Source organism: Thalia democratica, chromosome 5 (assembly GCF_965202585.1).
Source record: "Thalia democratica chromosome 5, ktThaDemo2.hap1.1, whole genome shotgun sequence".
NCBI classification, from domain to species: Eukaryota; Metazoa; Chordata; class Thaliacea; order Salpida; family Salpidae; genus Thalia; species Thalia democratica.
In genome coordinates, this window is record NC_139169.1 from 21,233,171 (window position 1) to 21,250,395 (window position 17,225).

Here is a 17,225-nt window from a genome sequence, read left to right on the forward strand (position 1 = left end):
ATTAAAAACTATTTGAAATATTTGTTATTTATAGAAGTGTTTAATATTGTTTAGTACAACATTTTTAATTATAAACTCACCTGTGTTTCTATCAAAACTATCAGAAGTTGTAAAGAAATCAACATCTAGAACAGGTTTGTGATCATTTACATCTTCGATATTCAGAATCACTTTTGTTGTAGCATATTGGGGTTTTTTACCGTTATCACTTGCTTCAATTATAAATGTTATACTGAAAAATATAAGTGAGAATTAGTTTTGTAGAGATAATCTATAAAGAACTTAAAAAAACAAAAAATATACAAAGGTTTTTTTGTACATACCCGTTATGGAGTTGCCAGTTCAGTTTCTTTTTAATGATTACGTCACCACTTTCCCTATCAACCGATAACAAATCAGGATATGTAGATTTATCAACTCTAGGTGGCGCATCCAATTGACCCACAATTTTGTAGTGAACCTGATTGTTGTCAAGACTACCATCTTTGTCCTTAGCAACCACAGTGGTAACCAACGACCCAATCGGGGAATCTTCTGGAACTGAGATAACAGAGTTTTCAACATCAAACTCGGGTCTGCAGTCGTTTACGTCACTGATGTGAATTGTGACGTATGTTGATGACGTCATCGGAGAATTACCCTTATCAGTTGCAGTTAATTTCAATTGAATTATCGACTTGGTTTCGTGATCTGGTAGGAATAAACTGGTAAACTAAATTTACACAGTCACTAATTTAAAACAGTCAAAGCAACTTAAAGAAGTAGTCTTATGAATACTTTTTTTAAAAAATAATTAATTAATGAAAATTGTAAAGAGCCTTACAATATTTTGTAAAAAAATAATAAAATTTGGAAGTTAAACCGTATTCCATTTAATTTTAAATATAATTTTAATAAGTATTTATTTTTTGTAAGATTTTAGTATAATCCTTAACAAACTAATAGTTTCACACAGGGTTTAAAATTTACTTTAAAAATTTAGCATTTATAATTTGTGAAGTTATACCAACCCAGTTTTCTTTTAGTTCTTAGTTCAAGATTTTGTCTTTTTGACAACAAAAATTGAGCATTAGCTGCATAAGGATCGTAAATTTCAAAATAGTCATTAATCTGCAGTTTGTATTCAACTACGGCGTTCTTGTCTGAAAAATTTAAAACAACTATAAAAAAAATGGTATTTCTAAATAAAACTAAGCTTCTGAAGATACATTTTATATATATATAAAACTAAGTTATACAGTTTACAGTAAGTTTCTGTCAACTTTGTAACTGTAAAATAATCTTAAATTGTTTTTTCGTTAGCCATACGATTATACTATAGATGTCGAAATGTTTATGTGTACTATAAACTTATCACAAAGTACCTACTTATAGTAGAAACTATAGAGTAGTTTTTTGATAACAAATTTAAAAGCGTGTAAACGAGTTTTTGTCAAAAATAGAAGTCAAAAGTGACTTTAACTGTCGGATGTTTTCAGTTGTCGTAAATTTTGACAAGAAAATCAAAAAATTCATTGATAAGAAAAATATTTTGTTGTAAAAATAACACGTTTAAACCATATGGTGAACCATTGTTACTTGATCTGACATTTATAAAAGGTTTTAGATTTATCTTATCAAAAGTCTTGACTATTTCAAGGATAGATTTACACGTGTTTTAAAATTGAATTAAAAAAGACACAGTTTTATATACTTTTTCTAACAATCTTTTATAAAATTAAGCTTTTGTTTAGTAAGTATAACTTAAACTCAAAAACACCTACAAAACCCAACCTAAAAACTTTTAGTTAAATATAAAATAACCGTTATATGAAAGCATTGTTAAGCATTTAAAATCAATAATGTTTTGTTTATACGATTTTTTTATAAGTGGAAGCGAGTTTGTTTCTTTTGTTAAATACTTTTACTTTTATTATTTTAGTCGCATAAAATAAATAAACTTAACTTAAAAAAAATAACTTCAAAGCCTTTATACTCTGAAGCAATTTATTATCATTAATTATATATAGATATTTTTTTAAATATAACTTACTACAGTCTGCATCGGATGCTTTATATTGATTAATGTTAAACAGAGATCCAACTTTTGAGTCTTCAGGAATTTCGACTGGAGTTAGATTAGATGCAAACACGGGGAAATTATTGTTGACGTCATCAACTTTAACTCTGACAATTTTGACGGCGCGAATGTTGTCGCTGTTCAAGTTTTTTGACAAACCTACCTGTTATGTGGTCAGAACGGTTTATTTGAACGTTTTTATTGTGTTTATACTTACGTTGATACTTTTTTTTTCAGAAGTCTTGTAATACCTTAGAATTTCAATTTATTCCAAAATATTTGATATTCAAGTTTGAACTGGTTATCATATATTTTATTTTAATTCAAGTTTATATGAGAAAATTAATTTACTTATTTTTTTATATCACTTAACAAAAAAAATAAATACTAATTTTTTTGTTTAGTAGTAATAAATAAAAGATACTAACTAGTACATTAAGAATGCAATAACAGTTATCAGCACAGTCTGATGTGAAATTGATGTTTCTATTTATTCTTATGTTTCCAGAATAAATATCAATTAAAAACAAGTCTTTAACTTCAATCTGATTATCTTGTTTTTGATTGTAAACTTTTTTGATTGAGTAAAACCAAGTTTCATTATTTTTTGAGCTCGTAGCTGGCATGTACTGTAACTTTTCTGCTATTGTTGAGCCTAAAGTTTTAAAAAGCTCATTTGAACTATATAAAAAATCATAGAACTTACTTGATAAACAATATTTTGTCATAAGTATTTAAACGGTTTGTAAATAATATTTATTTTGAAGTTTATATAATAAAACAAACCTATTTTGATATCTTCTTTTATGATGACATCAGGTATTTCAACAGATCTTGTTTGTTTACAAAAACTACTTGAAAACACAAACAAAAATAAAACTAAAGCTTTTATCATTTTAAAATCTGAATAATGTAAAAATGTTTAAAAGTACGAATAAATATTTTTAAAACAAATTTCACAGTTGTATAAATAACTTAATCATGTTTTATAAATAAATTTGACTCTAACATAGTAAATATGTGCAACCAGTATTTAATTAAAGGATTTGAAAAACAGTAATTATCAATTAAGTAGTTCGCTTAAAGACTAGATATAAAAAGTAGCGTACTTAAAGTAACATGGTGATAGATTTAAAATAGTTTCAATCAATTTATCACTGAATCAAAGTACTTTGCAAAGCTCAAACGCGTGTCATTTCACTTTTTTCAATACTTACATCAAACACACAAAAGTTTATAAGCCAAGTCAGGTGGGTATAAAGACAAAAGTATTACAACTTATTACAACGTCACTCATAAACGTAATTATCTTCACTTTTGGCGCACTTTTAACATGTTCTTTGGTAATTGCACAAAATACACGTCTATTACACAAAATGACATTTGAAATTACATCCGCTGCAACTTTGAAGCCGGTTTGGTTGCATTAAAAACCAATTTTGTCAGGAGTTATTATGTGTGTAATCGAGTTTTAAATGTTTTTTTTTATTTAAAAAAAGTTTTGCTCATTTAAAATAACCTTAGTTTTTTATTCTTTGTTTCACTTTTGTTGTTTTACTTATTTTTTCTCTCCACATGCACTATTGTTTACTAGCTTTCTTTTAATCGTGGAAAAGAATTTGCTCAGAGTGTGGAAAAGAATATTAATTATGTATGATTGTTGAATGCTTTTCTAAAAAATAAGTTTTGGAAACGATAATATTATATTCAGAAACGTTAAAAACCATATTTTAAACATAAGTAGTAGTTTTGAAATATTTTAGTACAATTAACACTAATTTAAAAAGCATTTAGTTTAAAATTAACTCGTAACAAGTTTAAACACAAAAGTTTTAGCTATAAATATCAAAAACAGACCTTTATCATGACTATTTATAGTAAATTTACAAACGTTTAGTCAACATAGAACTTTGTGATATGGTTAAGACTTTAAGTAAAGAGTATAGTTATTTTGAGTTTTTTAAATGTATTGAAATTTGTATTTATACTCAAAGCATCATCTACTAGGTACAGTTAATGTAATTATAAATAAGATAAATGTACTGAACACTTAAAAATATATTTTTTTTTTCAAAATAGTTTTAACTAAACAGAATATAAAGTTTAAACAATACTTTAAAATTAAAATTAAAAAATAAAAATTCTGCATTCTTATATTAAAGTATCTTAATTTAAATACCTAAATAAAAAAAAGGTTTGTTTTATTTAACACTGTTACAGTTAAAGATGAAACTTTAAAGTATAAATCATATGATAGTCATAAAACAAAAGCAATTTGTTTTTAAAGTCTAAACTATCACAAGACAATAGTAGTAAAACAAAAAATAGCTAAAACAAAATTAAATTAAGTTTAAGCACAACACACACCTTATTGTGTTTAGCGTAAAAACAAATTGAAAATTTATTTATGAGAGAAAAGATAATTTTGAGAAAAAATACAAACCGGTTTTTTAATGAGAGAAAAACTTTGAGTTTGTATTTTGAGTTTTGTTGCAGCAAATTCTATGTAAAGATATTTTTCAAACGCATTTAAAATAATTTTAAAGTTTATAAAGTTTTTTATTGTTTCTATATTTCAAAACAGTAAAAAAAAATTCGAAAATTGCTGAACAGTTTGGAAATAAATTTTATAAAAATCATATAACTGGTCTTACAATTTAAAACAGTTTAAAGTCACAGTACCTTCTCATTATAGAATAATAAAGCTAATAATTTTTTTTAATAATTGACATAAAAATATGAAGTTGTTTAAACAATTTAAAAATTACTTTAGCTTTCTAAAAAGGCTTTGAAAAAAATCATAAACGAATATTTTTATATGTTTGGGCTTTAAGAAAACAAATAAAGAGATCTAAACTAAAATTTATATTTATAAAATATTTAAACACTAATGAATTTATTCTTTCAAACTATTTTTCAAGAATTCCCAAATCAAATTGTTTGTGTTGTTTTTTGATTTTGAAACTTAACTAAAATTTATATTTTACCATAAATTCAATGGTTTTAAGTAAAAAATTTGGTTTTAACTAAAAGTTTTTATAAAAAGCATTCGGTAAGGATTTTAAATTTTCATAGCTATTACAACTACAAGATTGTTTAAATTTTCAATAGTTAAGTTTAAATTAGAATAAAGCTACGTTAAAATTCATCTCAACTTTAAGCTCACTTAGTACTATTAGCTACATTTTTACTTAAGCAATGTTTACTTTGAAAATTAACTATAAGAAAAAACAAAGCTTAATACAGCTTTTATTATCACTATTCTTGTTGTTATATTGATTTTAAAATTTAACTAAAATTTAAACTTTACTATAAATTCAATCTTGATATTAAAATTTAAATTGTTTAGTTTTTAAGTAAAAATTTTCAGTAAACATTTGTTTTTATTTTATTGTTTAAATGCTATCTTCCATGCCTGTTACATATCTTTATAGATTTATCTAAGCACTGACGAGGTATTTGACCGAAACTTAGTTTGTAAAATAGTTCTTGAAAGAATAAATTAATTAACGATTATTTGATTGAAAACTTATTGAAAACTACGTAATATTTGCACTAAACTCAAAATTGTTTAAAAACTAAACATTTAACTTTAAATCTTTTTTTTTTAATAATTTTTAAATCTTTATAAAGTAGTTCATCTACATCTCTAGCTTTAATTAAATTTTAAAACATATAACTCTACTAAAGTTTTAATGTATTTAAAGTACTATAAATTAATTTTCGAACATTATTCTTTTTGTTTAAATAAGTATGTTTTAAGAATATTTACAGTTTACCAATTTATCTTGTTGATTTATTAATCTGGTTGACAAGTTTACGCAAAAAAAAAACATACACATAACAAAGTTTATGTTTTTATTTATACATACTAAAACATCTATGTATTAATAGACTTTATCATTATTTTTGTCAATTTTAATTTATTTGAACTGCATTTTAGATAAAGGTGATCTTAAGTAAAACTATATCGTTGCTTCATATTAAAATTTGTTGACTTTCCCACAAAAACAAAAACCAAATCCTTGTACTTGTATATTTTCGCTATAAAATATCACTATAAAACTTATTTGTTTTGTTTGTCTTTCTCAAGAAACAATAAAAAACACTTCTTTTAAACGATATTAAACGTATATTTACTTCATAAAAAATATATCTAGTTTTAGTTTTTAAACTAGTATTACAAATATACACTAAATAAAACTTAAAACTTTTTTAAGAATTTCCCATACAATACTAAAAGTTGAATCGTATGCATTATACTTTATTTAAGATATATAATGTTACTTAAAACTTGTCTACTTTTAATGGATTTTCCCACCTAGACGAGTAAAACGCTATATTTTAATCGATACCACGAAGATAAGGTTAAACGGTGTAGGTAGTTAAGACAAGTAAACGATATTTAAACTGAATTATTTATGTTCTGTCCGGTTTATTTGGACAATTATGCTTGGTTATTAAAATATTCATGAAGTGTTGACAATTTTTTTAAGCGTATTGAATGAAATCAATAAAGGTTTCGCCAATGAATAATAAAAGTTTAAAAGGAAAAGTTTACGCTAATTTGTGACGTGATGTTAAAAAAAGGTTTCCTTTTTGTGTTAGACGCAAAGCATGTTTTCTTAAACTAAATTTCCTTTTGACTTAAGTAAAACTTGGGTACAATATAAAATATTTAAAGCTTGGTTAATAATCAATATAAACAAAAACTTAAATATCAGTTACTGTTACTGAGAATGAGTAGTTAAACATGTGTCATTAGCTTTTACAATGATAAACTAATAGTTTACTTTACATGAACAAAAAGAAAAAGTTTAGTTATTAACAGTGACTGTTGTAGAAAAAATTAAACTTTAAAAATTGTCCTAGAATTTAATACTTTTAAGTGTGAATTTATCACATGCTTTTTATCAAAACTAAAAAGTAGAAATTAAAACTTAAACAACTAATGTTTATTTCAATTGTAATTTTGACAAGTGTGCAAAATAGATGAGTCTAATTGTACTAATTGATCACAATTTATAAACAATAAGTAAATAAACAGTTTTTTTTTCAAATAAACTGAAAATATTAATAATTAATTTTTCATGAATTTGTAAATTTAAAGTTTTAGCCAGTTTTCTATTTACTAAATGTTAAAACTTTGTCAGCTTGATTTGGAAGCACAATTCAAAACTTATTTACACGTCAGTCAATCAAAAAAAATTATTTGAAATTTAAAGCCAACACCAGATTTTTTTAGCTGAAAACTTTTAATTTAAGTGTTTTTTTTATAAATATTTTTTCGGATGATTGTTGTAACTTCAAACCAAACATTTTCAAAATAAAAAAGTATATGCTACAATGAACTATGTAAAAGCGCTTAAACTTAATTCTTTAAAACACAGCTGTAATTAAAGAACATAAATTTGTGTTAACTTTGAACTGTAAACTCGTAAACAAACACTTAGCTTTTATAACAATGATCCGTCTAAAGTTTTGATATTAAACGCAAGTTCATGTTTATACTTCAAACGGTCAAACCGAATTATGTTTATCTAATTTGTAGAATTTTTAATAACTTGTTTGTATAAAAATATTGGGATTACATGTTGTATTATGTTTTGTCTTTCTATTTTAATTTGCACACAAAAAGTAGAAAAGTGGTTTTGACCTTATTTCTTTAAAATGTTTTAGCTTAAGAATTTTTATTTGTGAAGTAATTTAATAACAGAAAAATAGTAGTTTATTTAGAAAAATAGTTTTTAAAGCTTACTAAATTAGAACTAAAAAAAGTTTTATTTTATTTTGATAATATAAAACCAGTTGTTATGTTAAAACTAATAAAATTTAACCAAAATACTAACAAAACCAAAACTCTTTTCATTCTAAAAGATTGGTTTAGATTTTTGTAAACAAAACTAAAACTAAATAAAAAACTTTTCTGCATCTACAAACTTTCAAAACACAACTTAAACTTTTTACTCAATAAAAAACTTTGATAAAAAGACAAATAAAGTCTTAAAACTTTTGAATTCAAATATTAAAGTTACAGACGATGCTCGTAAAAATATTTTACTATCGAAGTTAAAATTTTAAAACTCAGCTTTTCAGCAATGTTCTACTACTACAAGTTGCTTGTTGTTTGTTTATGACAAAATAAACAATATACCTTCTGAAGATACTCAAAGTGTTCAAGCAAACAAAAGCACACTTAAAGTATTTATATAAAATTACTTAAAAGTGCTTTATCAAAAATACAAATTGACAAACAAATAAAAGCATATCCTTAAAATATGCTTTATCAAAACAACTAAGGGAAACATATGATTTTTTTAAAAATTAATTTTGTTTTTAAATTTATTTAATTTTGCATTTTACTTTTTTAAAATAAAAGCTTACAGCCTTTAATGCAGGGTTTCCCAAAGTGGGCCATGAGCAGTAAAGGAGCCACAGGGGGGCCATGAGGCCATAACTTGAAACTTACACTAGATATTCTTGAGTTCCAGATGAAAAGCAAAAAAAAAAGTCTTATGTGTATTTTATGGTAGTTTAGAAATTTACACTAGATAATCTTGAGTTGCAGATGAAGTCAAAAAAAAAAAAGGTTTTAGGTGTTTTCTATCGTAGTTTATGAGTAATCTTGTTTTAGGGGGCCATTGTTTTTTCAATTTCTTTAAAGGGGGCCATTTGCAAAAAAAGTTTGGGAAACCCTGCTTTAATGTATTTAAAGTTTAAACAAAATCAAACACAACACATATACTAAAACATATTAATTTTTTTTTTTCTTAACTTTTGCACAATATAGAGGTTATGTATTCTACATAAACCTTGTAGTGCATACTGCATGGGAATAAAGAAAATGTTAAAACGAAGAGAAATATTATTCAAGAAAAACAATTGTACTAAAAGTTAAAATATGAGAGATTGTATTCATACGTTTTTTATAGCTTGTATCAGTTACAATTTTCATAAATAAGATATCTTAAACTTACTTTGTAATATGAGTAATTCTAGTTAACGTATATAACAGATAATTTTGACAACTGCTTTTAAACTGAAAACTGATTGGTTTTAAATGTTTTGTTTGCATATAGAAAAAAAATCGTTAAATCTTGTAATAACTTGATGTACGCTAAATTAATAAAATTGTCGATAATGATAACCTAATTATGCCAATTTTTTTTTAAGTCAAAAAATTTAAAAATGTAGTTTAAGTGTTATTTATTACAACTTTGAGCTTTTAAATCATTATAGAAATAATATTTTGTCATTATAAATTGAATAATTTAAAACAATAGTTAACAATATCAATGTATCACTAGTTTGCGCAATCAAAAAATTTTTTATTATCTAAACCTTTTACAAATAACTGCATTTTTTATGGATAACAAGTAATATTGACAATTATCATCACTGAAGAAAATTAATAACGATAACTAAAAAAAAAGGTTAACATGACAAAAATATATACTTTAAACACTTATATATATTTCAAAAACAGCTTTAAAAGGTTCTTAAAATATACTAATTGGTTTTAATCTTAGAGTATTTATCGAGATCAGGGCTTCTTAAATCATTTTCTTATGGCCCCTTTTGAAGAATTTAAAAAAATATGGACAATTTAATAATTTTTTTTAACAAACTACCCTTGAATACACCTAAAACCTTTTTTTGTTTTTCATTATGAACTCCATAATATTTAGTTTTAGTTTAAAAATAAGATCTCATGGCTCCCTACCAACAGCCCACTCTTTGACCCTTTTGTAGTTTATGGCCCCCTAAATTTCTAACAAGATCGTAGTGGTATGGCCCACTTTAGAAAACCCTGATCTAGATACTGTTTTACTTTAACTAAATGTTTGTAAAAACAGTTAAATCTAAAATAAATTATTTCTCAATTTAATGAATTAACGTTGATACCATAGTATCATAATAATAATTTTTTTTTGTTGTTATAATTTTAAAAATATTTATTAAATTATTTTTTTCTTACATTTTTGAAGAAAAGACTAAAGAAGTTTGGTAAAAGTTCTATTTTGATTGCATGAATGAATAAACGATCGTTTGCATAAGTTTTTGGTGTATATGTGGCAATTGTGACTAAGAGTTTATGTTTTATTTGCTGCCTTAGCAAGCAATATAATGTTCCTAAACATTAATTTGATATTGAAAATTCCTAATATCTAGTTTAATTTTTAAATAACTTGTTTTAATGGTAAACAATAGGAAAAACAATAGTTACATACAGTTTCAAAGTTTTTTTTGTTCATGATATTTTAAAAACAAACCTGTCAAATTTTTTTCTTTAATGACAAAGTTATATTAACTGTTCTAAAACTTAACTTAAACAACAAAAACTATACTGTGTGTATTATCAAAAAAACATTAGTTGTTATACAAAATATAACAAACAACTCAATTCTGACAACAAAAATGTGAACTATTATTTTTGTTGATCTTATAAAAATATAACTAACAAAACTAATTTTATTTCCACAAGAACCTAATAAAATCAACCTTAAACACAACTAGTTAGCACAAGAAATAAAATTGAAGCGTAATATGATAGTAAAATGCTAGTATAAATAAAACAAGTATACTAAGTTCAACTTGGCTCAAGGCAATTTGTATGAACTTGATAATCTGTGTGAAATGCTACTTAGGGCGACAATAAAACAGCAATATCTACTTTGTACTTTTAAGTTTTACTTTTGTTATTTGTTAAATACTAATCTAGTATTGCTTTTAATTTTTTTAACGATTCTTTAGTAATAAGTTCTTTAAATTCAAATAGCTACTTCTTAATACTAATACATTGTTTTTTAATGAGTTTCTTAGACCTTTTACATATAAATTGATAATAAACTGTAAAGTATTCTTTTTTAAAGTTTTAGTAGAAATTTGATTAGTTCATTGAAGCTTTTAACATCGCTAAACACTACCTAAGTGAACTAAAAACTTTAATTTTTCACAATTTTTCCTAGACTAAAACACTTTCCTTTTGCTAATTTAAATAAAAGAAATAGCTAAGTTTCAAATGTAACAGTTACAAGTTATATTTTATTCATAACGTTGCAGTTTTGTTTAGTAAACTGACGAAAAACAACTGTTTTTGTTTAAATTCGTATAAACCAAATGTTTACCTTACATCATCTGGATTTCGAAGAGATGTATTTTCTATCAACTTTTAATTTTATATTTGCCAAGAGTAAACTATTATGTGACTGAAACAATTATTAAAGTTGTATGATCTAAAGTCAAAAGTTGCACAAAAAATTAGTAAGATAATAAACTGAAACAAATATTGTTTTACAAATTTTAACTTTTCTTAAATTTTAAGACTGATTTATTAATGTTCAACGCTATTTTACTTACAAAATATGTTTTAGAAAACTTATGTATCGCAAAAGTCTGAATAAAACTATTTTTTCTAATTTATTTATTCTTAATTGAGTCTAAGTAAAAATTTTTTATTAATTATACAATGTAGCTCTGACAAAACTTCCAAAAAAAGTTCTTTTAATCAGATAAAATGTGTACATGCGTTGAATACGAAAGCAGTATTAATAATAGATGAACTTGCAAAAATTTTCACAACAAAAGAAATTGTTTTTATTTTTGTTTACAAACAAATTCTTAACGCAATGTATATGTTTCTTGAACAATAATCAGCATTTTCTACTTATCCTCACTACGATAAGTTGTTTTAATAATACTTTTGATAAAGGTCATTAGTACTTTGTTTAAAAAATTAAAAGACTTCCAATAAAAATGGATACAATTTTTATATAGTTTAAGTACAACTTACACTCAATTATTTTCTTTGATTACATAGTTAAAACAAATTATTCGAAACTTCACTACGTTTTGTTACTTTTTATTATTATGTGTTTTTTAATACTTATTGAATTTATGCAAATTTAATACTTATTGAATGAAGAGTATTCTAATTTTGATTTATAGTATCTTCACCTGAAGGATAGTTTTAAAATCTTACTAAAACAACAAAAAAGGTCTTGCATAGAATTGTGTATATAGTCTAAATGTTTTAGCTTTTGCTTACTAGTTTATATGAGCTTGAAGAGTTTTAGACAACTCTAGAAATCTCAAAGCATTATATTTATATAGAAAATATTTTAGGGAAAAAATAGGTTTTTTAAAGTTTCCGGTTAAAATTTCCTTTTGTTAAAATTGAAAGTTTTAAAGTTTTTTTTTATTTCGGAAACTATAAAACTTTTATACGTTGTAAATTTACAAAAGCTACTTGTGTATTTTTTGAATTTTATAAAACCTTGAAATTTCAACATTAAAATTTATGAGACAAACATAAAACAATCTGGCTAAAGATTGAACTAACATTTTTTTAATCTAACAATTACTTTTGAATGTTTAAACTCTGCATGGAGTTGTTAATTGCAGTATCTGTTTTTGAATTTAGATTTTTCTGTTAATAAAACTAAAATATTTACAAGGTAAGTTAATTATTAAACCTTATTAAAAAAAAAGCACACAGATTTATCAGCTGTATGTATTTGAGAACGTAGAAAAATACTGACCACATTTTATTGATTTCTAATTTGAAAAACTGAAAAATATCTTCCTAAATCGATAAACACCGCTTTACAGAGATAGTTTAAGCCAAAATTCAAATTAATAGTTTAAAATATATATCTAGGAAACGTTTAGTTGAACAGTTTATTTAAGAAAGAAGTTAAATTATAAACTAGTTATGGTGTTTTAAATTTATATGTACAAGCCTAAAACGGTCTTAAAACAACAATAGGTTAAAATATGAATTAAATGCGTAATATTTTTTTTACAATTATATTTGTGCAATTTTTAAGAAGCTTCTTTTATGGAAATTATTATAATATTTTTAACATCTGTTTTATATTTTATTTTAAATATAGGAATAAAAGATTAATAACACTGCAATAAACAGGTAAGATATAGTTATTCTATTTATGTTAAAAAATAAATACGTAAAACATACTGGTAATTAATTACAAATTAAACCAAGCAAGTTATCAATCAAAATACTACCTTAACTCCTCGCCTTAAAGTAATGATTATTTGTAAATGTAGCGTTGTTATCTAATCTTTTATTCATAAAGTTTTTTATTAACTTTCTCATCGCTAACTTTTAAGATTAAGAATTGTACAAACCAAATGTTCAAGTTATGTCAGCTGGAATTCGAGATTTAACTGACAGCTTATGAAAATATCTGTCACATTTTAAATAGCTGTGTTTTACAGTGCCTTTATAGAAAAAAAAGTAAATATAGTAGTACTTTAGGGAAATTTTATTTCTACAACTAAAACCAAAATCAATTAAATTTACATTAGTTCAACTACAAAAAAATGTTTTTTAACTATATATTTATACAAAACTGTTTAACTTTCACAGTTTTTATTTGAAAACCTCGGTAAAAGGCAATCAAGTGTTTAGTTATTTTCTAATGTTTTAGTATCAATTTATTTACGGTGTAAACAAAAACTTTATAAAACATACAAAGCTATGTTCAAGTCTATACGTTCTAAACCATTTTGATGTTTATTATTTTTTGAATAAAATTTACAACTAAACTGATTATAAAATATGTCCTTCGACAAATAATAAACGACTTTTATATTTTCATTTTTTGTTATGCGACAACATGAATACTACATATTTGTTTGATGCTTCAACTTTCAAACATAAAATCATTATGTGGTTGTAATACAAAAAGTGAAATAAAAAAATTTATGACTTCATTTTTCAAAAAAACTAGCGAAAGTTTTATAATAACTGTTAAATTTGAACTCTTTCCTAATGTATTGAAGCTAAGACTATAAAATTCTATTTAAACTTTTTAGAATCAAAATATAACAATGTAATAATTTTACGACAAACTTACTGAACTACTAACATATTAGTCATGGAGGTGTTTTGTTTAAATTTTAAACATCAAGCATAGCTCATAAAAATAAATTTGAAACTTTTGATTTTCTTGAAATATTGAATACAACAAAAAAAGACACATCTGAAATGGTTTTGAAATTTTTTTTTATAAAATAAAGTGGTTTTTGTTAGAAACAGAAACTAATTTGGTATGTTTTTAAATCACATAAAGTTAGACAGCCGTAATAAATGTTTCAAATTAGTCACTAATGATTAGTAGGTGATTTTGATACATATAACTTTATCTATTACTAAATTTAGATTAAATTATATGTATTTTTAAGTTGAAAATTACAGGTTACTAAATTTTTTTGCCAACAACAAAAAAAGATGTTTTATATTTTTTTCATTTTCTCAAATGCTGTAAAATACAAATAGCTTTTTATTACGTACATTATATGCACTTGTTCCTATTGATTCTGTTTGCTTAAGAATACGGGCAATTATCGAAGTAAATTTATTGATTTGATCCGTACAAAAGGTTTGAAAAAGCATATAAACTTCAATCGATGAAAACCGATTTTAATGAGCAATTTAGACAAGTGGCCGTAATAAAAACTGAACTATCGATGGTTTTATTTAGTTAGTATTTTAACATTTTGGAAAAAAAAATCTAAAAGTATCATTATGATGTGGAAACTAAAAACTTTTAAAAGTAGTTTTAAAAAGACTTAATAACATAAGTTTACATCGCTGAATCGGTCGAATTACTTTATACATAATATTTTTAAATAATTTTCGTTTTTATCAATTTGTAAGCTACTTGGCTTTTCTAATTATAAAGTCACATAAACTAATAACTGCTTTATTTTTCCAAAGCCTGTTTAGTAAAACGTTCAAAAACTCCCTTTGTTTAAGAGCAAACTAACATATTTGTATAACATGATGAAATTTGAAAAATTTAAAACAAAAGTTTTGTTTTTTTATGATATACTTATTAAACGAAATTAGTTTATAAATGTAAAATTTGTTTGATATTCTAAGTTTGGTGACCCAATGTGAAAATATTGTATTTGATATATCCAATTAATTTTCTTTCTATCGTAAATACAACTGCGCTTAATTAATTTTTTTTTCTTAATTTTACACTTTAGTTGACCCTTGTTTACTTTATTTTCTAAGCATTTTAACATTTAAAATTCGTACAAATTTTATAGTTTAAACGTACTTAAAATCAGAAATATTTTTCTGAACTATAGTAATTCTATAATTACATTTTAGCCATTTATTGCATTTCTATCTTATACATAATCACTTGTATATTTAATATTTGATACAGTTGAATAAGTGAAATTGCACAATAAGTTTCAAAGGTAAAAACATAGAGATTTTGTTAAAAAAGGCATTTAAAAATTAAAACAATAAAAATTTAAGATTTTTCTTATTCGAAAAATTAAGTTGCTTTGTGTTTAGTATTTAAAACTGAAAAACTTAAAGTACTATAAATTAAAAAGTAATATAAATTATACAGTACTAAATACGGTTTTTTCCATCTAGATAATTTTCTTAAAGTCCCCAGAATTTTATTCAACATTCAGTTTTAATATAGAAGTTTGAAATAAACCTACTCTGTTTGCTTTACAATCCTTTTAAACGGTTTCCAGATGTTATCGATTCTAATTCGACAAATTCCTTTTCAAAATTGAGAAATTGTTTTTAATCTATTAACATAAACATAAGTAAATAAGTAGTAGAGTGCAACAGTATAAAAAATCAATTGATTCTCCATTATTTTGTAAATTCATGTAAAGAGCATTTTTGTCTGAATTTTGATAAAAGTATAATTGTAAAAATTATTTGTTTTAGGTTTGAAATAACATTTACTGTCCAATAAAATTTTAGGATAAGATACATAAGAAAACAACTTTTCCATTGTTTTAATTAACGACAAAACTTCTACGTGGTTTAACATTGGTAATTAATCGCTTTATGTATTTGAATTAAAAATAACTAATAATTGTATAGTTGCAAACTAAAGTTCCTGGTAGCAATTACTAAAAGAATTTTTCAACTAAATACGTAGTTTTAAAATAATACACTTCGGAAAAAGTAAGAAAAAGTAAAATAAACTAATAAATAAAAATATAATTTTATTATCGTTGAATAAGTTTTGAATTCACTAAGTTTGAACCTAAATTAGATGTTATTAAGATAGTAGGTTAAAATAAACATTTATAAACAAGTTTTACATATTAATAACTTTTATTATATGACACTGTCGTCTACTTTTTAAGAATGCAAAGTTTAGAGTAAAATACAGCTGATTTTAAAAACAGAAAATACTTTATTTCTTTACAAATAAACACTTACACTTTTGTTTATTTTTCGACTCTATATGTTATTGTATTACACTAAATAACTGTTAATATATAGCACCTTTATTGTTTTTACTTATTTTTTCTAAAACTGAAATGATCTACCGCAAAAAATATTTTGTATTTGTAAAAGACAAAAAAATACACACTATCAAAAGTAAGTTAGATTTCAATAAACATAACATTAAAAAGCCTATTAGAAAAAAAACTAATGAAGTTTAAATTATAGTTAGAAAACTTGATATAATTATCTTTTTTTGTCTGATATTTATTATAAATATTTTGATTAGTATTTTTTCTTTCACTTTTAAAACAAAACTATAAACTTTATTACAAATAGGTTATCTTCTAAAAGCAAGTACAAGATTTCTTTGTTTCTTTAGACCATTATTGTTTGGCTAAAAACTATTGGGTTACACCAATGTGTACTTTCTTTGTGGTCTAATTATGACCACTTTTTTATCTTTATGAAATTCAAAGATGTTTATTTGTCTCAGCTTGATAGCATTTCAAAATTCATTTACATCTGCTTAAATTGATAAAATTAAAACAGTATATAAATTTATCTTTGATATGTTTTTATAAGGGTTGTATTATGTAGATAATCTTTTATACAAAATAGTCGTGAATTACTGCTTGACTTTCTTTTATTATTAGTTTTTACAAAAAAAAATATAATGTTTATTTATAAAAACTATTTATTTTTTAAAAATTTCTTTTAAATGTTTATTAAGACAAACTATTTACACTAGTGTAATACAGGTTTGTCTTAATGAAACATAAAAGTAAGTCTACTTCATGATGTTCATTAGAGTAGTTTTAAAAACAACAATAGCCGTGTAACAAATTAATAAACTTTATGTTACAAAGAAGAAAAAACATGTATCATGTTGAGTAATTATTTACAAGATTTTCAGCTAATGAA